This window comes from Desmodus rotundus, chromosome 3 (assembly GCF_022682495.2).
Source record: "Desmodus rotundus isolate HL8 chromosome 3, HLdesRot8A.1, whole genome shotgun sequence".
In the NCBI taxonomy this organism is placed as follows: domain Eukaryota; kingdom Metazoa; phylum Chordata; class Mammalia; order Chiroptera; family Phyllostomidae; genus Desmodus; species Desmodus rotundus.
Genome location: NC_071389.1, coordinates 109,043,583 through 109,070,823, shown reverse-complemented (window position 1 = coordinate 109,070,823; position 27,241 = coordinate 109,043,583). Strand labels below are relative to the sequence as shown.

General features: G+C 37.8%; 1 protein-coding gene and 1 pseudogene across 4 annotated transcripts in view; both read left to right on the top strand.

Annotated features, from left to right (window-relative positions):
* The window catches only part of WASF3 (WASP family member 3), a 152,127-nt gene that overhangs the window by 13,739 nt on the left and 111,147 nt on the right, over nucleotides 1-27,241 (top strand). The window lies entirely within an intron of this gene.
* LOC112323180 (mortality factor 4-like protein 1 pseudogene) lies at nucleotides 12,066-13,324 on the top strand (annotated as a pseudogene).

The following is a 27,241-nucleotide window of genomic DNA, read 5'->3' as shown; positions in this document are numbered from 1 at the left end:
CTTCTTTCCTATGCAGCTAGAATTATATTCTTGTGTATCTGTAAGAGAACTCAAGAAAATAGTCATTTAGATAATTTTTTGCGTGTGCCATTCTGATGAACTGGATTGTGAAAGGTGATTAGAATCGTTAGGAAAGGTTCATGTGGAAGTATTTTTGTGAGTGCCTCATTGTTCAAGTATTCTTTTATACCTTGATAGTTAAGACACAGCTTGAAAATATAAAATCGTTGTTTTCACTGTTTTTAAGTTTCTTAAAAATGAATTTCTACTTTTGTCTTGTGTAGCATACTGTTTTAATATATTGATACCAATCTGATTCTCTGTTCTCTTATCTCATCTTTTAGCCTTGGAGGCCTTGAAGAGCTTTCTGTATCGTTAAAGTCTTATAGTCTTTATAAGTCTGTATCCTTATAGTTTTTGTTCTTTGTAAGTTTTCCCTGGTTGGCTCTTTGAATGTGCAGTTTAAATTTTCTTTTATTTCCAGAAAGTTTTCTTGGAATACTATTGTAAATATTGTCTCATTGTTTGAATATGTTCTTCCATAGTCTTGTATACATGCATCTTGGAGTAAGTTTATCTCCACTTAAATGAGTGTTTGACCTTCCTTGCCTTTTTCCTATAAGTCACTTCCTTTCTGCATACTTCCCTATTTATCTTTTTCTTTTGGTTATTTTCTTTTCCTCAATACCTTTACTATATTTTCATTTGAATTTATTCTCCTTTGGGTACCTTTGTATATAATATTCATTTTTAATATGATATTTTTTCTTCTATTTCTCAGTTTAATTGACTTTGTTCTATTTCTTCCTTTTTTCTTCCATTTCTATTCTTAGCTCCTGTATAAGTTTCCTACATGTTTGTTTGAGTATATTTCATTCAGTTTCGATTGTTGTGTTATAGTTTTCTTTTATTTCTGGTTGTTTTGTGGGAAGAAGTTTCATTAACTGAAATGCTTTAATTCACATTTTCTGTTTTTAATAGTAGTTTCATGTGGATGTGAGCTTTATTTATTTAGTTAGTATTTTGAACTCCTATTTATTTTGTGAGTAGATTTTCTAGTTGGAGAGCTCTCTTTCCAGGCTTGTCTTCTTTGCAGTTCCTTTAATGGAATATGTTGGTTTTTAGGGGTGGGGAGAGTGGATGGAATATCTTATTTTTCTTTTATTTGTATATATCCTTACTTTTTCTCTTATTTATTTATTTCCCTTTTCTGCCATGTCTCCAGGGGGGCACCACTCATTCTTTAAATATCTGACTCTGTTTCACAAGCATTGCTTCTCCAAGGCTACAACTTCTGGTTTTACTTGCTTTCAAGCCCCATTTCTGTAGTCAGTTTTGTGAACTACCAAGCCTTGACTTAACACTTTCTTTATTTTGAGGGGTGTTGTGGACATTTAAGTCCTCAACATGTTTCTACTCTATTTTACAGAACCTCTGATCTTTCCTCCCCTCTCCTCTACCTATAGGCTTGCAGTGGTGCATGATGCAAGCTGTGTTGGAATTTCATTTATTTCTCTGCTTATAGGTAATTTGAAGGCTATTATATTGCCTCCTATTAATGCTTGGGGGCGTGAGTTATATGTGACTTTTTTGCTGTTTGTATAAATTTATAGATGTTTTGTAGGGAGGATTTGTGGTGAGATTTGGAATATGGTGGCTAAAATCCTCTTAAGTCTGAAAGTCCTGCCAGGCCAGCATAATCTTAATGTCAAATATTGTAAAGGATGTTCTTTACAAGAAAAAAAGTATAAGGCAGTCTCATTCATGAACATACTTGCAAAAATCCTAAAAAAGTAACAGATCTATAAATATAAAAGGATAATATGTGATAAAAATGATAATGAAGAAAAAACCATACAGTTATCATTAGGTGCAGAAAACACTAAAATTTAACAGCTATTCATGATGAAAAACTCTTAAGCCAACTAGGAAAGAGTAATTTTAGGAGGAGTATCTGTAAAGAAACTTATAACATATTTAATGGTGAAATGATGAAAGCTTATCTTCTGAAATTGGGAATGAGATATGGGTGCTTGCTATTATCACATTATGCTGTAAGTTCTAGCCAGTGCAATAAGATAATAAAAAGAAATAAAACATAAGAATTGGGACACAAGAAAAAATTCAATATATGCAGGCAATGCTGTTGTATATGTAGAAACATCCAAAAGAGTCTAATGTATGTAAAGTTGTTAGCCCTAAGCAATGTGTTTAGTACAGTTGCAGCTCTATATCAATGAACAATTAGAAAATAAAATTAATAAGAGATCTATGTATAGCAACACTGAAAATGCACACATATAGGAATGAACTAGCAAGAAACTTATAATACCTTTAAATAAGAAGCCATAATATATCTAGAGAATTTAAGGAAAAGGTAAATAAAGGAGGAGCAGATTATGTTCATGGAATGAAAGGCTAAATATTATAGAGATGTCCGTTCCCCCTAAATTGATCCATAGATTCTATCCAACCCCAGTGCATAGCCTGGAAAGTTTTGGGGGATGGAAATTGACTATTTGTTTCTAAAATTTATATGAAAATGTAGAGGGTCAAGAATATCAAGATTCTCTTGAAGAACAACAAGGTGGCAGGACTTACCAGATATTAAGAGTTGTTATAAAGTCGTAGTGTTTAAGGCAGTGTGGTATTGGCATAAATGTAGACAAATAGATTAAGGAAACTGAATAGAAAGCCCTGAAACAGACCCATACATGTATAGACATTTGATTATGTTAACAGCAAAGTAGTCTGGAAAGGATGGTGTTTTTAATTTTATTTTTCAGTTACCATTTACATTCAGTATTATCCTGTATTAGTTTCAGGTAGACAGCATAGTGGCTAGACAATCATATACTTAACAAAGCTGCCACCAATAGGGCCATATCACCCTGAACATGGCTAATCTAGGATGTTCTTTTTGATAATTGTTGTGCGGTCCCTGAAATAGAGACTCATAAATGACATTTGACCATTTGCCCTCTAACTTATACCATATACAAAAATCAATTCCAGATAACACTATAGAGCTAAGGTAAATAGTAAAAAAAAAAAAAAAAAAAGGAAAAAAAGCACTTCATGGCCTAGGAGTGTGGGAAAGTTATTTAAACAGGAAACAGAAAGCCCTGACCATAAATGAATAGATGCTGAATAGAACTAAATTAATATTAAGAACTTTTGTTTATTGAAACATGCCATTAAGAGTAGGAAAGTAATCCATAGGCTGGAAGAGAATGTTTGAATCACATGTAAACTTACATGTCTCCTACCCAGAAAATTTTAAAGATTTAGTTGGAAATCGATAAGAAAACCAGATAATCCAACAGAAAAATGGGTAAGAGACTTACTTGCACAAGCACTTTAGAAGGGGATATACAAGACTTCCAGCCAAGATGGAGGTGTAGGTAGACACACTGTGCCTCCTCACACAACCAAAAGAAGGACAACAAATTTAAAAAGAAAAAACAACCAGAACTGACAGAAAATTGAACTGTATGGAAGTCCGACAACCAAGGAGTTAAAGAAGAAACATTCATCCAGACTGGTAGGAGGGGCGGAGACAGGCAGCTGGGTAGAGAGGACTTGCAGCAAGGCAGCGGCCAGCAGAGGCTGGCAGACCAGGTGAGGTGGAGGCTTATGGACTGGGCAGTCCCACATTCACACACAGATAAACCACGAGGAACAGTAGGGGAGCCAGACAGACCAAGCAACCCAGGGTTGAGGTGGCAGCAGGAGAAACTCCCAGCCTCACAGGAGAGTTTGTTGGAGAGACCCACAGGGTCCTAGAACGTACATAAACCCACCCACCCACCCCCCTGGGAATCAGCACCAGAAGGGCCCAATTTGATTGTGGGTAGTGGGGGAAGTGACTGAAAACTGGCAGAGGGCACAGCAAGCAGTACTGTTCCCTCTTGGCCCTTTCCTCCACATAGAGGATCACAGCGCAGTGACGTAGGTTGCCCTGCCCTGGCGAATACCTAAGTCTCCACTTCTTACTACGTAACAGATACGCAGAGACCAAAAAAAAAAAAAGGCCCAAATGCAAGAACAGATCGAAGCTCCAGAAAAAATACAACTAAGCTAGGAAGAGATAGCCAATCTATCAGATGCACAGTTCAAAACACTGATAATGAGGATGCTCACAGAATTGGTTGAATATGGTCACAAATTAGAGGAAAAAATGAAGGCTGTGAAAAGTGAAATAAAGGAAAATGTACAGCGAACCAACAGTGAAAGGAAGGAAACCAGGACACATCAACGGTTTGGACCATGAGGAAGAAAGAAACATTCAACCAGAAGAGAATGAAGAAACAAGAATTCAAAACAGTGAGGAGAGGCTTAGGAACCTCCAGGACATCTTTAAATGTTCCATCATCCGAATCATGGGGGTGACAGAAAGAGAAGAGGAAGAGCAAGAAATTGAAATTTTATTTGAACAAATAATGAAGGAGAATGTCCCCATCTGGCAAAGGAAGTACACTTTCAGGAAGTCCAGGAAGTTCAGAGAGTCCCAAAGAAGTTGTACCCAAGGAGGAACGCACCAAAGCACATCATAATTACATTACCTAAGATTAAAGATGAGGAGAGAATCTTAAAAGCAGCAAGAGAAAAGGAGACAGTTACCTACAAAGGAGTCCTATAAGACTGTCAGCTGATATCTCAGAAGAAACCTTCCAGGCATGCCCTTTGACCCAGCAATTCCGCTGCTGGGATTATACCCTAAGAACCCTGAAACACCAATCGAAAAGAACCTATGCACCCCAATGTTCATAGCAGCACAATTTACAATAGCCAAGTACTGGAAGCAACCTAAGTGCCCATCAGCAAACGAGTGGATCCAAAAACTATGGTATGTTTACACAATGGAATTCTACGCAGCAGAGATAAAGAAGGAGCTTATACCCTTTGCAACAGCATGGATGGAACTGGAGAGCATTATGTTAAGTGAAATAAGCCAGACAGTGAGGGACAAATACCATATGATCTCACCTTTAACTGAACATAATAAATAGAAAAAAAAAAGGAAACAAAATATAACCAGAGACATTGAAGTTAAGAACAATCTAACAATGGTCGGGGGAGTGGGGAGGGGACAGTGAGGAGAGGGGATTACAGGAACTACTATAAAGGACACATGGACAAAATCAAGGGGGAGGGTGGAGGTGGGGGAGGGAGGGGGGTTTGGCTGGGGTGGGGTGGAGGGATGGGGAGAAAAGGCACACAACTGTAATTGAATAACAATAAAAAATTAAAATTAAAAAAAAAGGGAGCGGGAAAGAAGTATTCAAAGTCATGAAAGGCAAGGACCTCCATCCAAGATTACTCTATCCAGCAAACCTATCATTTAGCATGGAAGCGTGGATAAAGTGCTTGCCAGATAAGGTCAAATTAAAGGAGTTCATAATCACCCTGTCCTTATTATATGAAATGTTAAAGGGACTTATATAAGAAAAAGAAGATCAAAAATATGAACGGTAAAATGACAACAAACTCACAGCTATTAACAGCTGAGCCTAAAAACAAAATCAAAAACAAAAACAACCTAAGCAAACAACTAGAACAAGGAACAGAATCACAGAAATGGAGATCACATGGAGGGTTATCAGTGGGGAAGTGGGAGGGGGAGAGAGGGGGAAAAGGTACAGAGAATCAGTAGCATAAATGGTAGGCAGAAAATAGGGGGAGGTTAAGAATAGTACAGGAAATGTGGAAGCCAAGGAACTTACATGTACGACCCATGGACATGAACTAAAGGGGGGGAATATGGGTGGGAGGGGTGTGCAGCAAAGGCAGAGGGGAATAAAGGGGGGGAAATGGGACAACTGTAATAGCATAATCAATAAAATATATTAAGAAAATAATGGATATACACATGGTCCATGAACAAATGAAAACAAGCTTAAACTATTTGTAATGAGGAAGGTGCAATTTGGAATAGTAATGAGATATAAGCACATAATCATCAGATTGGCTAAAATTGAAAAGACTGGCATTCTCTAGTTTTGGAGAAGGGGGAGCAGTGAAAGCTCTTATACCTGGTTGGTGGGAGCATAAATTAGTAGAAGCATGTTGAAGAATTGTTGGGCACTGTTGACTAAAGTTGAAGATATTCCTACTTTGTAAATCAGAATCTCACTTCTGGGTATACACTCAACAGAAGTGCATGCATGACTTTACCAAGATATGCGTGGTGGTGTTCACAGCAACATTATTTGTAAATTGCCCCTTTTGGAAACCCAAATGTTCATCATCAGTAGAATGATTAAGTAAATTGTGGTATATTATATTCATATACTATTCAGTAATAGAAATGAAAAAACTTCAGCTACATGCAATAACAGTAATAATGTCACATGCTTAATGTTGAGTAAAAGACCCTAGACATTATAGAATCCATACCGTAAGATTTCATTTCAGTAAAATTAAAAAGGGGTGCTAGGAGTGAGAAAAGTGATTTTCTTTGGGGAGAAGAAGGGATTTATAACAGGGTCATTTCTGAGGGTGTAGCAGTGCCCTCTTTTCTGATCTTGACGGTGGTTACCTGGGTTTGTCCACCTTATAATAATAATTCAAGCTGTAAATTTTTGGACTATGACCTTTTCTGTATATGTGCAGTACTTTCAAGAAAAAGTTTTAAAAATTAAAATAGAAAAAGAAAAGGAAGGAGGCATTTGAGTCTAGTGTACATTTTTTAAAAATATATAATCTTTATTATATATTTTTCCATATAAACTTTTTATGTAATTTGAAAAAACGCCTTTTTTATCTTGGCAATGTAGAATTTAAATGCTGGATTTATTTTATATATTCATTTATTACTAAAGTTTGGCTATAGTTCTCTTTAGCTAGTGTCTAGTTTTTATTTGATTCATTTTTAACTGTTAATCTTTCGGTGGAAATCAACTTGGTTTTTGAGCAAGCTTTTTTAAACCCTCGTTCCCTGTCAATTTTACACATGTCCAGCCTCAGCGGAAGTCCAACTGCTCTGTAGGGCCTTTGACAGCTTCAGACCTCATTAGTCTTCCTGTCTTCTGCACTTTGTACCAGCGGTTCTCTAAGCGTGGTATGGGGACTCCTGGGGGTCTTCAGGACCTTTTCAAGAATCAGGAAGGTCATACTTATTTTTGTAATTATATTAAGACATTATCTGCCCTTTTTTATTCAGATTTCTCTCAGAGCATATAGTGCCATTTTTTTTTCCAGAGGCAACATTATGATGGAGCCACAGCTACCTGAAAAGACTATTAAACACCCCTTTTTCTGACTAGATGTCTGTGAGACTGAATTGTCTTCATATACTGTAACCAAAACAACACAAGCACAGCAGATTGGAATCAGAAAGCACATACGAAAAATCCAGCTGTGTTAAGCTGGACAGTAATAAAACTTGCAAAAATATAATAGTGCCAATAATTTTTTTTGTCTTTAGAAATACATTTTCCTTTAAAATGTATTTGTTAACATGAGTTTATCCTGTCTTTTTTAAAAAATGCTTTTATTGTCGTTCAATTACAGTTGTCTGCATTTGCTCCCTCCCCCTCCCCCTCCCCCAGCCAAACCCACCTCCCTCTCCCGCCTCCACCCTCCCCCTTGATTTTGTCCACGTGTCCTTTATAGTAGTTCCTGTAATCCCCTCTCCCCACTGCCCCCTCCCCACTCCCCTCTGGCTATTGTTAGATTGTCTCTGGTTGTATTTTGTTTGCTTTTTTCTTTTGTTGATTATGTTCCAGTTAAAGGTGAGATCATATGGTATCTTGTCTTTTTCAGTAATTTAATATTTAAGACATTTCTGTCTTAATTTATAGTACGGTTAAATATTGGTAAATTGAGGAGTAGTATTGCTCTTTGGGGTTTTAAATTGCCAGAAGTTCTGAAAAAAAAATTGAGAATTGCTGCTTCATACAGCAGTGGTTTACCTGGGCAGTTTTTAAAATGCTGGTGCCTGTGTCCTAGTCCAAGAAGTTGTGATTTAATTGGTCTGGGAGTGTTGCATAGGCTTTGAAATTTTTTAATGATTTGTAGGTGATTTTAATGTATAGGAAAGCTTGGGAATTGTACTGATAAATAGTTTGGAATAGTGGTGTATCATATGCTTATGTGCCTTCTGTTTTTGCTGTCTTGTGAGAGGTGTAACTCAGTGGTTCCCAAATTTGCACAAAAGAATCACCTGGGGAATCTTAATTGCATTTTTGATTATTGCTCTTATGTAGAAAAACAATGGCTTTACTTTTAAAATAACTTTTTATTTTGAAACACTTGGAGACTCAGGAAGTTGCAGAAGTAGTACAGAGAGGTCATATAAACTCTTAACACTCTTCATTCACCCAGATTCCTCTAGTAGTTTAACATCTTATATAAATATAGTACACTATCCAAACCAGAAAATTGACATTGATATAATCTGTAGACATTTTTCACATTTCACTGGTTTTTACATTCACTTATTTTTGTGTGCTCTGCAACTTAATCACATGTATAGATTTGTGTAACTACTGCCACGTTGTCAAGTTACAGAACTTCCATCACTACAGAGGAGCTCCTTCATGCTTTCTCTTTGTAGTTGCTACTGATGATTTTGTAAATTGACTTGTATTGTGAGACGTTGTTGAACTTGTTTTTCAGTTCTAGTAGTTTTATTGTGGATTCCTTAGGATTTTCTACACATAGGATAATGACATGTGCTAGTCATGAAATTAACTAGCAAGACAGTTTTACTTCCTTTCCAATCTGGATGATCTCCCTCCCTTTCTTTTTTTGCCTCCTGTACCGGGTAAAACCTCCATTACAACATTGAATAGAAGTGGTAAAAGCCGATGTTCTTGCCTTGTTCCTGACTTTAGGGGGAAGACATTCAGTTCTTCACCATTAAGTATGATGTTAGTTCTAATTTTTCCATAGATGCCCTTTATTGGGTTGAGGAAGTTGCCTTCAGTTCTAAGTTTGTTGGACATTTTAATCATAAATGGATGTTGGATTTTGTAAAATACTTGGTGTTTTTTTTCTTTTTTTTGCATCTATTGAGATCATGTGGTTTTCGCATCTGTATTCATGAGGGATATTAATGTATAGTTTTCTTGTGATATTTTTACTTGGTTTTGGTGTTAGGGTAAAATTGGTGTTTTAGAATGAGCTGGGAAGTGTTTCCTCTTATTTTCTACAAGAATTTCTGAAAGATTGGTATTCTTCCTTAGGCATTCACCTGTGAAGCCTTTTGGGCTTAAGCTTTTCTTTGTGGGAATATTTTTAATTGTCAGTCAGTCCAGTCTTTTAATTTGTTATAAGTTTATTCAGTGTTTCTAATTTTAGTCATTTTTGTCAGTTTATATGTTTTCAGAAATTTTCCTTTTCATCTAAGTTGTCTAGTTTGGTGGCATAAATTTGTTCAGAGTATTTCTTTATAATTCTTGTAAACTTTTGTGTGGTTGGTAATGATTGATGTCTTCTCTTTCTTTCATTCCCGATTTTGCCAATTTGTGCCTTCTCTCTTTTTTTCTTGGTCAGTCTAAAGGTAAGTCAATTTTGTAAACATCTTATGCTCTAGGAAGAATTTAACCTCAAAATTGTTAAAAAATGGTCATTATCTCACGTGTGTGACTGTGTTTTAGACTAAACAATCTCAGAATGATGACTGTCTGGGACTGTTTTTTGAAAGTTAAACTAATATTTAGTATCTGTAAAAATAAGAAGAGAGAAACTAGATTAAAATACAAAAGTAAATAAAATATCCAAGCTAGAGAATGGGAAGGATGGTGTTGATTTTTTATAAGCAGATTATTTAATTTAATAATAGTTATTTTGCCTACCTTTTATTGAGTAAATTTAGATGATAAATAGATAAAATTCGGTTATTTTAATATTCCATGGAGTATATGGGTGAATAGTCTGGTTCCAGACAAATATTAAATTGAAGTGCCAAGAATAGGAAATAAGGTTGAAAATAATAATAGTCCTCTTTTACTGAGGAGACATTTATATTTTGGGTTGTTCTGCAGATATACAAAATCTCACATACATTGTCATCTTGCCTATTTTACTGTTAATTTTTTCCCCTGTGAGTTCCTAAACAAAGGGGGGGAAAGAAAAACATAACTTTCTTTGCAGTTCCCCAGACCCCTGATTCCTATAGACATGATATGCTCTTACGCCCTTGTGATGACCCTTTTCTACCTGGAGACGACACTCCTAATGGTAATGTGAACACTGATTATATATGGGCATCAGAAATGAGTGAAGTGGCAAAGGAAGTAATGAGTCCAGAAAAAATGAAACTGAGTCATGCTGAAAAATTAATGATTTCTAGAATGGCTGCAATTCTGAAACCTTAAATGTTGAAAATTGGAGATGCCTTGGTTCCCAGTAATTTCTTACTATATATTTTTGCTGTTTTAATATATTAGATTTTATTTAAAAATCACCTCTTAAACCTTTCCTTTTAGAATAGTATTAGGAGAGACGCTTATTAATATGAATGTGTCCCAAAGTTGGCTGTCACAGTTTTTTCCCTCAGAAGTGCTGTAGCATAGCGTAGCTTAAAAATATGTGTAGTTTTCCATTTCTTCCAGGAACGTCTGAAAGAATGTTAATGAATAGTATGACACTTTCAATGGGCTTTGTATAAAACCAGCCAAGCATTAGATTCATATTTTGTAGGCCCAATTAGCATTCAGATTTTAAATTTCTGAAGTGTTAGATTTATATATTATATTTTGGTGCCTATTGAACCCTCCTACCGCCTTCACCCCTCAATTCTAGTGTCAGCCTTAAAATATTTCTGGTAAATTTTGAATTCCTTTTTTTCCTTTCTTTGTTTTTTAAAGATTGTGTTTGTTTTTCTGGCATTGGTTGTTGATGAAATGAGGATCCTTTAACCCTTATCTGGATGAAATGTAATTTTTGTTCCTAAATTAAGTAGAATTTTATTCTAGTCTTATTAAAGTACTAAAATAAGTCATAAGGTGTAGCAAATTTCATTTAAATTTAAGTTCCCAGAATTTCTGAAATGATAGAGAAATGAAGAATTAACTGGTTAAACCACATTTTTAAAAAGTTGAATAAGTCCCTGGCTGGTGTGGCTCAGTGGATTGAGTACCGGCCTGGGATCCAAAGGGTTGCAGGGTCTATTGCCAGTCAGGGCACATGCCTGGGTTGCAGGCCAGGTCCCCAGTAGGGGGTGCGTGAGAGGAAATCACACATTGATGTTTCTCTCTCTCTCTTTCTCCCTCCATTCCTCTCTCTAAAAATAAATAAGTAAAATCTTTTTTTTAAAAAGTTGAGTAAGTAGGAACCCAGAGCAGTTTGAGTTGACCAGAGCAGTTTGATCTGTTCCCTTTCTTCTCCACCAGAAGCAGAATCAATAATGCTGTCTCTTCTAAGATTATATTTTAATGCTGTGTTTCTGGTTATGGAGTATTGAAGTTAAGCCTAGAATAGTTTTATTACTTTTCTAAAGTCACTAATACTTTCTTGCTGTCTTACATAAATTGCTTCATTTTCTTAATTTGCTACTTTTTCTTTTCGATGAAATCTCCTGTATGTGTATATGTGTATGTATGTATTTAGTAGGCTTATTACTATGAGTTTAACTTTTGCTGATAATTGCTACTTTTGGAAGGAAAATAGGGATAAACTTCACAAATTCTTGTTTTGGTAAAAGGAAGTGTTAGGAGATGGGTAGCTTTATATGTCAGAAGAGGACAGGGGATAGTCACAAGTGACTTGTCAGGTTGCAGACAAGTCAGGATAGAGAAATTAGTTGGAAGCCTTCCACTCTTGTTCCAACCAGAGCCACTTTGTTCTAGCTGCTTGGAGTTATGATGAAAATTTTATTTAAAAAAAGTTCTGTTAAAAAAGTTACAAAACCAATGGTAACTTTTGGTAACCAATGTTTTTGTAGGTATGGGGTCACAAGTTATCTTGTCATCAACGGAAAACAATTAGAACCACTTGGCTTTTGCTATTAATGAGCCAGCATCTACTAGAGATTCTTTCCTTGAATGTCATGTGCTATAAATTGGCTTTACTATTAGAAGAAGAGGGCAGTCGCGGTGCCGTGAGTTGTTTGGACGCTGGCAAATCGCGCCCGGGATGTAGAGCTAGTGCTGCCCACGGCGTCTGACGCGGAGCTGGGTGGGGTGGCTAGTGGGGGGCGGTAGTTGGGGTGGTGGGAGAAGGAGGAGGCGGCTGCGAATCCCTATAAATGGCGCCGAAGCAGGACCCAAAGCCTAAATTCCAGGAGGGAGAGCGAGTGCTGTGCTTCCACGGGCCTCTTCTTTACGAAGCAAAGTGTGTGAAGGTGGCCATAAAGGACAAACAAGTGAAATACTTTATACATTACAGTGGCTGGAATAAAAATTGGGATGAATGGGTCCCAGAAAGTAGAGTACTCAAATACGTGGACACCAATCTGCAGAAACAGCGAGAACTTCAAAAAGCCAATCAGGAGCAGTATGCAGAGGGGAAGATGAGAGGGGCTGCCCCAGGGAAGAAGACAGCGGGTCTGCAACAGAAAAACGTTAAAGTGAAAACAAAGAAGAACAAACAGAAAACGCAGGGAAACGGAGACAGCGGCAGTACCAGTGAGACCCCTCAGCCTCCTCGCTAGAAGAGAGCTCGAGTAGACCCCACTGTTGAAAACGAGGAGACGTTCATGAACAGAGTTGAGGTCAAAGTGAAGATCCCCGAAGAACTGAAACCGTGGCTTGTGGATGACTGGGACCTCATTACTCGGCAGAAACAGCTCTTTTATCTTCCTGCCAAGAAGAATGTGGATTCTATTCTGGAAGATTATGCAAATTACAAGAAATCTCGAGGAAACACAGATAATAAGGAGTACGCGGTCAACGAGGTGGTGGCGGGGATAAAGGAGTACTTCAACGTCATGCTGGGCACTCAGCTGCTCTACAAGTTCGAGAGGCCGCAGTATGCCGAGATCCTCGCGGACCACCCCGACGCCCCCATGTCCCAGGTGTTTGGAGCGCCCCATCTGCTCAGACTGTTCGTACGGATTGGAGCGATGCTGGCCTACACGCCTCTGGATGAGAAGAGCCTTGCTTTATTACTGAATTATCTTCATGATTTCCTAAAGTACCTGGCAAAGAATTCCGCGACTTTGTTTAGCGCCAGCGACTACGAAGTGACCCCCCCGGAGTACCACCGGAAAGCCGTGTGAGGCCCTCGCCGCCTCTGCTGTGGGTCTCTGTGGCACGCCCCGTCCTCAGTCCTCCCCCAGTACACACGCTGTACTTCGAACATGTTAGTGTATAACTGACTTGATGTTTGTTTCTGTTTGGTCTTAAACAGAGAAAATAAAAGGGGTTACAGCTCCTTTTTTCCTTCTTTTTTTTCATCATCTTAAAGTTGCTACCAGTGTGTTGATGGACAGCGGGGAGACATACTGTAGAGTGTTCGATGCCTAGTTGACGAAGCTGCTTTTGAACGCTGGTGGCCCTCTCCCTTTGACACGACGCACTTTGGAATATGTGTTAATGCTCCATGACAGATGCTCTGACCCTAGTGCCAAAGGTCCGACTCAGTGTGTGTAACCGCTCCCACTTGCCCATCTGTGCCCCTTTCATTTCTCATTGGTGCTCACAGTAAAGAGCTTACCCTTTGCAAGTCACCCATGTCGTTCCTTAGGCACCTCACCTTCGCTCAGATTGTGGAAGAGTGGTGGCTTGTTCACGGTTTTTGTATTTGTGTCTAATGCACGTTTTAACCTGATAGACGCAATGCCTTGTGTAGCTACAGTTTTCTGGAAAAGCCAATCTTTTAGGAATTGTTTTTCAGATCTTCAATAAATTTTTTCTTTAAATTTCAAAAAAAAAAAAAAAAGAAGAAGAAGAAGAGGCCATGTGGGATGCAGTTAGTCCCCCCCTTATCTGCAGGGAATACATCCCAAGACCCTCAGTGGATGCCTGAAACCACATATAGTACCAAATCCTATATATACTATGTTTTTTCCTGTGTGTACATACGTATGATAAAGTAAATAAATTAGGCACAGTAAGAGATTAACACCAGTAACTAATAAAATAGGCCAATTATAACTATTCTGTAATAAGATTATGCAAATGTGGTCTCTTTCAAAGTGACAAGTACAATGTAAGTACAATATAAGTACAACGTGCTGTGCTTACTTTTTCACACAAAGGAAGCACTTCATGACTTTTCTGTGGTATATCTGAGTTGCCAACATCACTACTCTTATGCTTTGGGGTCACTGTTAAGTGAAATAATTGTTACTTAAATACAAGCTCTGTGATACTGTGACAGCTGATATGATAACTTAGGTGGGCAGAAAGCATATACAGTATAGAGACACAGGACAAAGGAATGATTCATGTCCTGGATGGGATGGAACAGGTGGCCTGAGATTTTATCAGGCTACTCAGAACGGCGTGCAATTTCAAACATATGAGTTGTTTCTGGAATTTTCCACTTAATATTTTCAGATCATGGTTGACCACAGGTGACTGAAACCATGGAGAGCGAAATTGTGGAAAAAGGGGGGATGTTGTGGTGATTGTTCAGCTTTTGCCTTGAAATAATGTTAACAGGTGTGGACTTAAATATGTTGGCTGAAATTGCTTTTGGGTCCTAGAGTCAGGAATAAAGGCACTTTCTTTGAGTAGTTATTAGAATTATGGCTTGCATATACTGAATTCTGTAATACCTCAGATTCTCCTTTATTCAAGGTTCTTGTGGTTCACCTGAAGAAGATGATTCAAATGCTCTAAGGGATGCCTTTCACACATATGTCATTTCTACTTTATTTAATGTTTCTGTTTTTTTTCCTTTTACCTACTTCCAATAAAAGCTCCTTTGCATTTTGGAATACCATGGATGTACATATATGCAGTCATATGTGGATGGCCCTGACTGGACCCACTCCCATGTAGGTTTCAGATTCAGGGCTAGGTGATTAATTTCTCTTAGGGTCTGATGAGACATAGTTGCAACCCTGTCAAGAGCAGGGGCTTTGGGGCCAAACTGATTTGTGTTCATATAATGGCTTTGCCATTTATTAGCTGTGTGGTTTGGAGGACATTCCTTAACCTCTATGAACCTTGATTCCTCATCCAAGAAAACCATGCCTACCTCCCAGAGTTGCTGTAGGAGTAAAGGAGACCACTTAAATAATTAAGGGTTGAGCACTGTACTGAGAATAGAAAATTGCCCAGTAATTGGTAGAATAAAGAGCAACAATAGCATAGAACCAGAGACATGGAAATAAGGAATAAACTGACAGTGACCGGAGGGGAGGGGGGAGATTGATAACAGAGGGAAGAGGGGGAATGGTCTAGTCAAGGAATGTATATAAAGGACCCATGGACAAAGACAACAGGATGGGGGTTGACTGTGAGAGCAGGGTGGGGGTATGGATGGAGCAGGGGAGAACAACAGGGGAAAAATTGGAACAGTGGGGGGGGAAATTGGGACAACTGTAATAGAACAACAATAAAATAAATTAAGGTACATCCTTTGAAACTGGTAAAAAAAAAAAAGAGCAACAATAATAGGAAGAAAATCCTTAAGAAAGCTTCAGATCCATGTGTGTGTTTTGAGACCCACACCTTCAAAAGTGGGCCAGAAACAACCTAGATGTCTTTTTAAACTATCAACATATCTTCTAATAGGTAGATACACCTTGAGGACATAATAACTCAATAAGAAAGATGATGACAGGCACCTCTATGGATATTGAAAATGAAGCTGAAAGAAATTAATGCTAGAAATTTGAAGCCTGGAGTCTTAGTGAAAAAGAGCAACAAATAGAGTAAAGTGTGGATAACGTGTATCAGTTTTCATAAGGGTGCATGTTTGTATACTAATTTTTGGTGTTAAGTGTCTTAATTGCATCACCATGTTTGATGCTTGTAGCAATCCTATATGATAGCTTATTATTGAGATGACCCTGGTTTGCCTGGGGGCAAGTGCCAAAGGCGCAAGCAAGGATCAGAAATAGTGGAATTATTTTCTGTAATGGGTGAGACATAGAAACGTTCACGTGGTCACACACAGCTAGTGTTTACATAAAGCCGGTTCCAGAATTCCTGATGATAGGGTAGGGCTTTTTCTCCAAGATAGGCTTGTCTGTGTCCCAAATTGGAGTGCTACTTAAAGAGGCAGAACAGTTCACAGAGTAGGCAGAAGTTACAGTGAAGCTAGACCCTAGGGATCCCTAAACACAAGCAGGAATCCTTTTTCTGCTAGGTGGTATTTTCATGGGAAATTTCTTATTCCATTGAAAATTATTTACTTTTTAAAAACAAATTTGAGTATATTTCTTTGAACAATTTTCCAGAAAAGTGTCCCTGAACATGCTCTACTATGGGGTTTGGACTTTCTTGAAATTACTCTCTGTTTTACATTTATAGTGTCCTTTTTCTCTTTCTTGCAACCTGGACAGTATTTTGAAGCCACTCTATATTTGTTGATCTATGTATGTTCTTGGGATGGGGCGGCTGTGTAAACACCGTTTCAGTCTCCTCAGATAGCCATAGCAGATAGTAATAGGAGTCAGGGTTATGGTTCCACCTAAGTAGGCCAGAAGGCTTGGGATTGCAGAAGCCAGAAGGCTCATCAGCAGAGTCAGCCACACCTAAAGGTCCAGAAAACTTAATTCAGTGAAATAGGTTTGGTTCAACTCATTGAATCTGTGACCTCCTAAAAGATACTGCATTTTTTCCTAAGTTTACTTAAGCCCCTTTTAAGTGGACCTCTTGGTGCTCACCCAACCCTCCCCCACCCCCCCCCAAAAAAGCTACACTTGGTTTTGCTAGATTATGGAACCCAGCAAGCTTTATAACAAAGACACTAAGTGACTAGTCTGATACAGAGAAAAATAGGCACCTTTTTGGGGTGGGGGGTGCGCCTGTTTTTCTCTATGTCAGAGATTAGTTACTTAGTTGCAAGGAATCAGTAAATTAACAGAATAGAGGAGCCTTAGCCTACTGTTTTCTTTTGAAGGCTAACTGGCTTTTATTGAACACACATGAAACATCTCAGGATTTCAAGACCTTTACCATGAAAGTCCCTGACTGTGACAAAGGAGTGCGTCTTACTAATTCTTAGGAAATGCTTGCCAAGAGTACTTCTGAGTGTTTATTTTTAGAGTAAAAGTAAAACTTTAATTTTCAGTCGTAAGCAGTGATGATAATTTTTATGAAACAGTAGTCATAGGATCTGGCATTAAGACTACATGGTCTCTGATAATCTGATCTGTATTTGATACATTTACTGCAGTATATTGAGAGTTCTGGTTTTTAACCAGTAGCATTATTTATTACAGAAATTTATTAAACTTACTGGAGTTTAATTATGATTTTATTCATTTATTTGTAATCGCCAGGTAAATGATATGTCTTGTGTTCAGGCATTGTCTTAAAATAAGGAATGTGTGAAATGTTCTTCAGTTTTGTGCTCAGTTACGGAGGGAACGAACATTGATAGGCAACAAAGAAACACACTGAGATAACTATTCAGGAGTTTTAGTTGCAGTGTTGGTGTGTTGAAGAGACCTGCAGGACAACAGGTTTTGGAATGAATACCTTGCAAAGTCAGCAGCAGCTGCCCTGAAGCCTGATCTTACAGAAAGCTACAACTTTCTGTAAGTCTTTGTTAAGTAAAAAAAAAAAAAAAGAAGAAGAAGAAGAAGAAGAAAAAGAAAATGCGTTTTATTCCTTCAGTAGTTCTGATAGGTTATGCCAGATGGCCAATGGAGTGGGGGAAACACTAACGCAGGAAAAGTGACTGGGGTGACAAATTTCCTCCTCTGATTCAGAGCTTCAGTCATAACATACTGGTATATAATATATGAGATTCTCCCAAGCAATGGTGTAGAATGCATTATACAGATAATGTATCATAGAATTGTATACTTGAAACCTATATAATTTTATTAACCAATACCACCCCAGTAAATTTAATGAAAAAACATTACACATGTCAAAATATTGGCAGTGTGTGAAATAAGAGTGAGTGAATTCACTGGAAACTGAACTTCTAATAAATGGAATACAAGTTAAAAAATAGTGTAGAAAGCAAAAGAAGAAAAAAAAACTTAAAAAATTGACCAGAGTGAGGCAACACATACTTATAATAAATAACATTTCCATATCCAAAGGAAACAATAAACTGATCACAAGTTGGGGACATACCAGATAGGGTTAAAGGGGACAAAGTCCACGGGAATAAAAAGGACGTGGTTTCAAGATCAAGATGATACTGAACTAATGATCGGAATTTAAAGAACTGCTGTTTACATTACCCTGGGGATGGAGTATCTCATGCAGCTCATCCGCCACACAGTCGTGCCTTCAGGTTTGGGGCTCAGTCACTTAGGTAGACCCATAAATTAGTTTTTTAAAAAATAATGTAGTAAGTTAGATAACTAATTTTGCTTTATTTGATTAGTTACATGGGGAGATTTGAAGATTGAAGCATAACATACGTTCCTGCTGTTGATAAGCAGATGTCCTCATGGTTTGTTTGACTAATAAATTATAAGCATCTGGAAGGCAGAAGACTGGTTCTTCATCTTAGAGTTTTGTGTAATACCTCACAGACAGTAGATGCTCAGTAGTCTGTGTTGATGTTAGAAATTGGGTAAGCATTCACTGCTGAACCTGCATGTTGTGGCAGATCATGCATCCCAGAACAAGCTTATTTTGAAAAAAAACCATTGACCTGTTATTGCTTTACTGTGTGTATATTTTGCTAAAATTAATCGGTGGCCCCAAATACATAATAAAACACATGGCCTTATTTTATGGCTGGTTGTTTCTGATACCAGTGGTGATAATAGCTGAGGATGGTGGTGTAGAAATCTCACTTCATAGGCCTAGGCAAGAAAGAAAGGTTTTAACTGGTTTCTGTTAGATTTGATTTTTTATCGTTCTAAGACTCTCTGAGCGATTTAGGGTTGTATGGAATACAGAAAGAGTGCTGTGCTTTGACAGCATAGACCCTGAATTAGAATATGATGCTCCGAAGGGACTTCATTTATTGTATAATCTTGACTTTGTTTATAGAATTTTTTGTAACACCTTCTCCACTATAAGATTATTTAAAAAAAAATTCTGTGTTTCTTAAGGTTCCTTAGTGGTTTCATTTTGTACATTTTTGCCTGATTTGGAGCTTCTTTTGGTATAAGGTAAGGACTCAATTTGATTCCTCCCCACCCCCAATGGGTACTCAGTTGTTACTGTAGTATTTAATGAATAATGCTTACCCTAGTGATTTCAATACCACATTTATTTTATATTGATATTTTATATTGAGTTTTGAGTAGGGATTAGTCAATTTCTGCATTTTATAATTTGTTCTAGCACTACATTATTTTAATTATTGTAGCTGTGCAGATTTTTAGAATGTCAACCAGTGGTCATTGGCACCAGTATAACGCCAACAGGAATCCCTAATTTGGAGTGTGGTGAAGAAGGATACTTTAGTGCAAACAGTTCAGTTGTGATACAGTGTGGCTGTGAGCACAGCACAGCTCTGAGAATAGCATGGCTTTGGAACAGGTCAGTAGTGTTACAGCTCAAGTATGAAACGGAATGGCTGGGGAACAGTACAGCTGGGAGGTAGCTCTGGGGTGACACCCCATTCTGGCCAGACAGCTCTACTCTACTTCGTCCCAGTATTGTCTGATCCCCTCTGCCCTGCTCCATTCTGTCTCCTCTGCTCTATTCCAGTGAGAAGTTCTGTGAAATGCAGTTTTTGGTGGAAGGGAAGGTGTGCTCTCTGCGCCAGAGAGAAGCTGACTTACACAGAGAGAAGTCCCCACCCCGGTCTCTGATTGGCCCATCTTCATTCAGAAGAGGACTCCAAATCCTCATAGTTTGATTGGTTTATAAAGCGGTGTTCTGATTGGTCAGAATGAAATTGCACTGATTGGTTGGTGAAGATGCTAATGGGGACGTAGGTGCACAGCTCTGATTATGCCAGGGAAGTTTCTCATGCATTGGTTGAAATGGGATTCCAGGAACTCTTAATAAGGATTGACGCAGAAGGCAGGAACACAGTACAGGCAGGCAGTTCAGAACAGAAGGTAGGCAGCTTAGTGCAGGCTTCTCCCTGAAGTGTGGGTTTGCATGAGAGACCTCTGTTTAGAAAACGCTTCTAGGCTCTCTCTTTACATTTGAGCCCAGTTAGCCACTACTATACTTCTTGATAGGTATCTTCTTTCTCAGGGTCCACAGGTATCTGATAGGGATGCTCTGTGGTCTTTTTTTTTCAGAATTGTCTTGTCTATCTTTGCGTATTTTTCCGTATTTTAAAATCAGCTTGTCTAGTTCCTAAGAGAATTGTTGGGAATACTTTAAAAACCTTCCTCTGTGATGAATCATGCTCTGGTTTCTTAGAGCCCCATCTGTGTGATAAGTCTGGAGACTTGGTTTCAGACCTAATTCTGACATTAAGTGGCTCTGTAATAAAATACAGATTTAGGTTTTACTATTTTATACATGTTTGCAGGTGCTTTAAAAGAATTACTGGGTACTTGCAGGATTCCCCCCCCCCCCCCAGTCACTGGGTACAACTCCTGTAACAGTCCTCAAAAATCTTTAGTGTTGCATTAGGTCTTGATACTTGGAAAAGTTGGAAACAAGTGAATTGAAGTTCTCTGAGCTCTTTTTTGTTCTAAGATTCAATTCTAAGTAAATAAAAGTATATCATCAATGCAATCAGGGATTGAATTTAAATCATTGTAGCCACTGAAAAGGCTACTCTACCTAGAGAAATTACAGAAATGGTTCTTGGCAAGATCATTTGTCTGTTTCTTTCATTTGCTCTGTAAGCAGTTGGTGTTTTGAAAGGAAGCATATTGTCTACATTTTTCAGTGTTCTCTAAAAACAGGATGAGGGAGTATGTTATTTTTGAAGCATGTAACATAATAGCATCTTAAGCAGAATTAAGTACTTGAAAGCTTGGATTCTTTGTGTTGTCATAGTTGACTACCATAGTTGAAATAAGTGTGTATATATATATATATATATATATATATATATATATATATATATATATCTTATTCCTTTTCTGAGTGTTCATTGTTAGGTTGAGCGAGAACACTGAGCAGAGTGATTAGTTTATGGGAGAAGACTGCCAGGCTATGATAATTCTCAAAAGTCAGACTTCACATTTTGAAGGGCAAATTAGTTCTATAGTTTGTATAATTCTGTAACAGATTGGACAATAATGGAACAAATAATGAGAGAAACTTAGCCTTCATCTGTTGGTGAATGGCAATCACCATTAAATTAAGGTGAGTTTCTAAAATGAAGGGACAATTCTTTTTGTTACTTTGGGAAAATTATTTTCAAGATTCATTGATTTAAAATTGCTGCAGGACTTACGAAATTCTAAAACAATTTACCAGAAGTCCTATAGTCCTGTCAAAGATAATATTCTGAAGTAGAGGGTGAGGTTTGGGGTTTGTTGAGTCTAGTTATGCCAGACTCAGTCTGTTCAGGGAGTGTAGATAATGTTCTTGAGCAAGACTAAATGTGATAATCAGACAAACGTGATATAAATTACCATTATTGAAATTAGAAAGATTAGAGAAGGGAGTTCAGGAAAAACAGGAATATAAGCAGATTATAATTCTACAGTATAAATTTGAAAAAATTCAAGGTGAAAGTTTATTGAATTCTCAAATGCTGCTTGTGTGCCAAATAGGAATGGAATATTCCAGGAATGTGGGGCTTCTTAAGGTAAAGCTCTTGATGGGAGTGCACATTTTTGTTCAAGAGCACATGTGACTAGAGTAAACCAGACTCAGAGTCCCAGTTCTTGTGGTGCAGTGGTGGTGACTGGCACAATCTTGGGTAGTCTGTCCTGGTCCAGTCAGCTTTGGCCAGGAGGTGGCCGGATGGGGGTCCCAAAATCTAGGGATTACAGAGGTTATTAACCACCTGTGTCTCTGTGAAATTCAGACAATACCCCAAAATTGACTTTCATTTCAGTTGTCATCACAGATTACATTTGGGAAATACATGTTTTTTCCCTTAAAGTCTACTTTGATATAGTGGACCCTCTGAAGTCTTAAAAAGCTTAATTTACAGTTTGTACTTCTACCAAAGTCTAAGAGTGCCTATGTACCCCCATCCTGGCCAACACTCAGATTTTTTATATTTTAATCTTTGCTAATCTAACAGTTAAAAATGGCATATAACATATTTTGGCTGTAATTTGCATTTCTTTATTAGTGTATGAGGTTGGGTATTTTTTTTTAAGTCTACTTTTCCTCTTCTGTTTTTGTTCAACCAAATTACTGTTTTACAGGGAGTCCTGTGTTTTGTGACAGTATTAGTTTGGAAAAAGTTACAACTTATTCTGTGAGGCATAAAATTTAGCCCTGAAAATGGATCACCTTACGACTGGCTTTGGAGTGGGTTGGGCAAGAGCCAGCAAAGCATTGAAGGGAAGTGGTGACAGAGTGGGGTGTCCTGGTGGGAACAGTTGTGATTGGTAGACAATAAATCGGTACTGCATACTGAGCTCAGTGGGGATCAAGGACCGTCTGGTTTAGAAAGTTACGTATATACATAGCTGGCAAAGTCCCATGGGGTCTGAGAGATCTCAGCCTGGCATGACAACAGATGCATTCGTATGAGGGGACTTGCTCTATACTTAACATTAGTTGACTATCAAGAATAAAATTGGTACAGTGATAATATTTTTAGAGTGATTTTGCATTATCTAGTGTTTAAATCATTCCTTTCATTGTGTCTTCAAAGTACAACATAGCCAGGCAAGATTTATGTGCATACTTCTCTTGAAATTAAATTAAAAACAATCCTTTTCATGTGTAGGTTGGGGTGTGGTGTACCTTCTTTGTCTCAGAGAATGTTGGATCTCATGCTTTGGATTGTCTTGAACACAGATAAATAAACTCAATTTGGCTAGATGTTTCTTTAGATTTTGATATTAGTGAGTGCTGTTGTGATGCTTCTTACATTGAATCAAAGCCAAAGTCATGTGGTTGAAGGCATTTTGCATTTCTTTTGCATGAGTTCTTTGGCCATTCTCCCTTCCTGGATTTCTGCCAGTTCAGATGAAGGTTTGATGGGAAACATAAATATGCTTTTGCTTTTGTATGTGTAATTTTCCTCTTCCCCTTTGAAACCAGTTCCGTTGGGAAAGCTGAAACGAAGACCCATATCTGAATAGCAGTCTAACAGTATTTCTCATTAATATGCTTTGTCAGTCCTCAGTTTGCAGGAACTTGTCAGGATGTTCTTGGTTTGAAGCCTGGATGCTTTGATTTCTGTCCTGCTAATTTCTTATCCGTGACCCCCTGCTGAGAGGGTTTACTCTTCCTACCTAATCACACTTAGAAAAAAGGTTAGATTTCTGATACCTGTTTTTAATTGTTTTTGTACTAATGAGATTGCTCTCTCTTACTATCTGTATAAAGATGTAATATAGTATTTGCTTTGGCTTCAATAACTTTTTTGAATTTTGATCTTTTGAAGAAAAACCTAAAGGCATAAGGTAGAATATTGTTGATTATTGTCTTTCAGTATCTTTTCCCTACAGATGTCTTTCAGTGTCTTTTCTCATCTTTAAAATGTTGGCTGTAAACCAGAAATATCCCCTAAAAATCTACTCATATAACAATCTTGATGAGATTTAAGTGTAAGGCAGATCTAGATGAGATCACCAAGGAAAAGGGCCAAGTAAATATACCTAAAATCTGGTACTCTTATAATTTTCTAGTTTCTTCAGTGTAAAAAATAGAAATGAAATGGCACACAAACTTCCTTCTTTCAGCAAGTAGTTATTGAACCCTTACCATGTGCCGCATACTATTCTGGATGCTGGGGATACATCTGTGAACAAAATATTAATAACATCCCTGCCGTACCTTCGCAGAGCTGACATTTTATTGGGAGAACAAGGCAATAAAAAAGATAAATTTAGTAAGTTACACACACGCATATACTCACAGAGCATATCACAGGATGATAGGGTGCTGTGGAGAAAAGAAAATCAGTGAAGAAGGACAAGGTGGTGCAATTTTATTTGGGGTGGGGTCAGAGAAGATAGTATTTGAGCAGAAGTTTTAAGCAGGTGTGAGGGACTGAGCACCAGGTTGTGGGATATGTGGGAGGAACAATCTAGGAGAGGGCCTAGTAGGCACAAAGGTCTTGTGGTGGGGTGCTCTCCGGGGTGTAGGGAGAACAGGGAGGAGACCTAAGTAGAGTGAAGGAGACAGATTCAGGGCAAGAAATGAGGACAGGTCAGTAAAGGGAGGGAAGGAGGCAGGTCATGTAGCTCTTTTAGCTCACTGTAAGGGTTTTTGGCTTGTACTTGAGTGAGCTGAATAGCCATTGGAGGAGAGACACGATCTGACTTCCCCTTGGACAGAATTGCTCTGGTGTCTCTGGAGGAAAGCAGGCTTTTGGGAACACAGGGTCGAGGCAGGAGAACAGGTGGAGGCTGATGAAGGTTTTGCTCATCAGGTGAGAGTTGACGGTGGCCTGGACTGGAATGGAAGCAGTTGAGTGAGAGGAGAGGTCTCATTTTGATATATTTAGGAGGTAGAACTGCCGGAAGGATTTGCTGGTGGATCTGAGAAGAGTGAGGTAGAAAAGTTAAGAAATGAATGTCCCTGAGGTTTTGACCTGAGCAGCTGCCATTTACTGCTCTGGGGAAGACTGAAGGCCAGATTGCAGGTGGAGATAAGGAGGGGTCATCCCTGGGCATGTTAAATTTGGGTGTGTATTAGGCCTCCATGGGAAGATGTTGAGTTAGCTCTTGGGTACACACACCATGTGGAAATTCAGGGGAATGGTCTTGCCTGGAGATGTATATCTGGGAGTTGACAGTGTGTTAGGCATTAAAACCATCGGACTGGATGAGATCCTGAAAGGAGGGAGTGTGGAGAAAGGAGTGAAAAGGTCCAGGGACTGAGTTGTGATGCTTCATGTTGGGGAAGCTTTAGGAATAGCTGATGTTGATGACTTTGGCTCTTGTGTAATCCTTCAGGTCCTTGCTTCTCGACCTGGTGCACTATCACATTTTAACTCCAGTGTCCTTAGCTGTTACTTCAGAATGAACATCTAGCTGGAGGATATATTAGGTAGTAGTTTTAAAGGACCTAACAAGAAAGAGGAAGTTGTTTTTCTCTTTTGCTATCTATGTCAGAGTGATTCCAGATTGTTCTGGGCGTTGCTTGCCCTCTGTAGCGGTAAACTTTGCTATATTGTGGTTCCAGTGAGGTTTATGATGTCACCAACCTCTGCAAAGTGCTTTATTTAATCATTCTTTGATAATATAGTAGCTCATTCTGGCAGTTGACTTTTTTAAAAGGAAGTAATTAGTATTACTTAAATCATATTTACTTTTCAGAAAAATTCTAGAGTACTAGGAACCTTTTGTGTGGGGGGGTACTGTGAATCGCAGTAATTTTCTTCATGGAATTATGTAGTATTTTTAATTTACAATGTTTTCTCAATTTCTCTGCCTCTAATATGAGTACATTTTTATCAGTTATCTACTGAAGGGTAATGTTTTGAGGATAAATGTCATTCAGCTGTGTTTGTGTGTGTGTTTTAGATACAAATTTTCAACAGGCGTTTCTGTAATATATTGTACAATTTGTGTATGTTCAGTGCTTTTCTTCAGTTTAGCCTTTTCACAAATTGCTTAAGCAAACTGACTTTTTGTATTATGGGAAATGGTTCTTAAGTTTTATAGCATTTTGAGTAAATTTCTAGGGAATGCTGCCATAAACTATTGGTTCAATGAATGAGTGACCTTAGGTGAATGTGTGTGTGGATGGGGGAAGAATATTCTACTATAATGAAAATGGAAATGTAAAAAATACTCCTGGTATCATCAAAGAGTTCATTTTGGTCCAAAGCAACTCAGCAGAAGCACATGCCTCCTTATACACGTTGTTTTTCTATCTTTCTGAGTTTTTGGTTTGAGAGAGAGAAACAGGAGAGGTTGCGAAAGTTCTGCCCACTGAGTATGCTGGAGGATAAATCTAAAGGCCCAAACACTTTCCATTTTGAATTACACCTGTTTTTCTGGACCATTGACTAAACCACTGCAATTTGCTTCATTTTGCAACTTTTCTTTTACATTGCATTTTTTTACTAACCTTGCAGTTTATTTCTTTTAAGTCAGATTCATATATTTTTATATAATTTATAATATCTTGTATCACCTGTAATATTTGTCTTTTTAGCATTTATTTTATATGAGATTCTCTTGCAGATTTATTTATTTACCTTTTCTGGGTCACCTTCCAGTAGAATCCAAACTCCACAAAAACAAGGAATTGTCTTTTACTGCATTTTATTCTTAGTACCTAGGTACTAGTAGGTATTCAATAAATACGGTTACATAAATAAATACTAGTTTGTGTGCTTTTCCGTTTAATGTCATAAGAATTTAATTACATAATTAAAGTCTTCTAAAATTGTATATACATGGCTTCATTATTTGTTTTATAGATCTCACATAATTTGCTTTCAATAAATTCTTTGGCATATTTAGTTTCTGCTGTGTTTTATTATAAATAACACTGAAGGCAACATCTTTATATATAAATATCCATATTTCTGTGTATTTCTTTAGCATATGTTATTAAAAAAATTATTAGCTGAAATAATTTAAGCCTCTTAACATACACTGACAACAAAAGTACAAAAATTTATACTTCCATTGGCATTTTTAAAAAGCCCCTTTCTCCTAGGATTTGATTAATATCGATTTCTTCATTTTGTGTTAATCCCTTGTGGCAGTCCTGTCTCTTGCTATTCTATCCCATTTCTTCAGTTACAGTCAGTGCTGATGGTTTGTAGCTCTTCCTCCAGGCTTTAACTCTGTATTTACTAGATACTTGGTGGTTTCCCTGCACATCCAGAGCATAATTATTATTTTTCCATCAAAATCCACTCCCTGCTGCTCTGTTCCCTTTTGAGGTAAATGAAGTTAAAATCTTTCCAGCATCCAAGTTGGAAAGTAGGAGTGACTCTCAGTTCTTCCCTTTTCCTCTCTATCCTGAGTTTATGTATGTCCATTTAAAAATATATATATATTTTTATTGTTTATTCTATCACAGTTATTCCTGTTTTTTTTCTCTTTCCGCACCCCCACCACCCCACCCTATCCTCTCCCTTCCCCAAGTCAATCCCCATGTTGTTGTTCCTGTCAGTGGGTTGTTCATGAATGTTCTTTGGTTAATCCCTTCATCATCTTCCATTCTGCCCGCAATGTCCTTTC